Source organism: Priapulus caudatus, unplaced genomic scaffold (assembly GCF_000485595.1).
Source record: "Priapulus caudatus unplaced genomic scaffold, Priapulus_caudatus-5.0.1 Scaffold261, whole genome shotgun sequence".
Lineage (NCBI taxonomy): Eukaryota > Metazoa > Priapulida > Priapulimorpha > Priapulimorphida > Priapulidae > Priapulus > Priapulus caudatus.
This window is the reverse complement of record NW_014577322.1, coordinates 27,372-29,139: the sequence shown is the minus strand read 5'-3', so window position 1 is coordinate 29,139 and position 1,768 is coordinate 27,372. Positions and strand designations below refer to the sequence as shown.

General features: G+C 41.3%; 1 protein-coding gene across 2 annotated transcripts in view; it reads right to left on the bottom strand.

The window, feature by feature from the left end:
• Positions 1-1,768, bottom strand: part of LOC106808228 (insulin-induced gene 2 protein-like) — an 11,894-nt gene that overhangs the window by 9,594 nt on the left and 532 nt on the right. The gene's annotated exons all lie outside the window — the stretch shown is intronic.

Genomic DNA, 1,768 nt, shown 5'->3' with positions numbered 1-1,768 from the left:
TAGGCCAGTGGGTGATTTCAACTGAGGCAGATAAGCGGTCTATGTCCCCTTGCCCTCTGTTGACCTCGCTCTTCTTAGCATATTTCTGGACTAATGATATATAGTATATATATAATATATAATATATATAGGGTTAGGGTTAGGGTTAGGGTTAGGGATTAGGGTTAGGGTTAGGGTTAGTCAGAAATAGCTAAACGAGCGAGGTCAAACAGAGGTCAGGGGGACATAGACCCTACGAGCCCAACTGAGTATAAGTAAATTTGAGTTTCTAATTTGCTTATTTAGCAAACATCAAATTGAAATCATCTTTTCGTTTGAAAAGAGGAGGGATTGCAGTGTTTAACCCTGAGATCAGCTGAACCGTAAACTAACCATTCCACGAACATAAACAGAAAGTAGAACAGAAACGTATTGCGTACATACACTGTGAGGGGATTAATGTGGTTTAATCCGTTAGTAAAGTCTACAGTATCCAACATGGCAGCGTTCAGCATTCAGCATTCGTGACTGTTATGTTTAGGTTTTGCAATTTTATTATGTTTGCACACGCAAGTTTTATACTACTTATTACTAGTTCAGTCGGGTTAGTAGTTGCTGAAAAAGTAAGTACTAGTAATACGTTATCTGGTAGGCATTCCCACTCGCCAACAGGGCTGGTCAGCCCAGACATTCTGCTAGCCCTTACTGATTTCTACTAGCCTCGGGCGAGCAGGCGAGCGTTAGTTTTAAGCCCTGACTATGTTATATATACTATGCCACACTATAGCTCTTTACACTGGTTAGATTCTTGGGAACAATGCAATTAAACAATCAACACCTTAATTTTTTTTTATTGGGAGACATACAGTTGTACCGTTGAAGTATAAGTTTGATGGATAAAATGATGAGGAAATCCAAACTTGTGTGTTAATCTGAATAAACTTTAATATCTGACACACAGTGTAGTCTGGTCACATCTTGCACTGATTGACAAAAAAACGTGCACGCGCGCGAAAGCGCGTGTGCTTACTCTCGCGACCACAACCAGACTCCACAGCTCCTACATCTTTCTCCCTTCTCTCTAATCTTTCTACTATATATTCCTCCCCAGCCTACCACACATCTGCCCCCCCCCCACATATATGTAACTAACCCACAGCCCTATGTCCCTACGCTCATTACACAATGACTCTAGAAACGCCCGACCTAAAACACGTTTACCATTCTCTCGATAACATCAATGTAGCCGCAACAAGACGCGGGACGCTCTGTCTACATAGATTACCTCAAAAACAACTCCGAGTCTAGCCGCACTCCGCGTCTCTAACTAACTATCTGTAAATCATATGTTACACAATGCTTTCAAGCTATCCCTTGAATAACTGTACCTAGTTGGAATAATACAATTACCAGGCACACTATTACACAAATATCATAATTGGGCTGGCAGTGAAGTGGTGTGCGTGGCAACATCAGGACCATGGAAGAAGCTAATGTAAACACACGAGCACGAGCATGTCAATTCCTATCGTACCCAGGGTACGTTCCAGCAGTACCCCGGGGGACATAGACCCTATGAGCACTACTAGTAGTAGTATTATTAATACTAATAGTAATACTAATAGTAATACTACTAGTAATACTAATACTAATACTAATAGTACTAATAGTAATACGTACTACTACTACATTGACTGTGCTTGGTACTGGTAAAAAGCTGCGAGATGGGTCTCCAGAAACTATGATGATAGTACCGATGTTGTTTTGGCTCGTCTTGAATGGCCTCCCC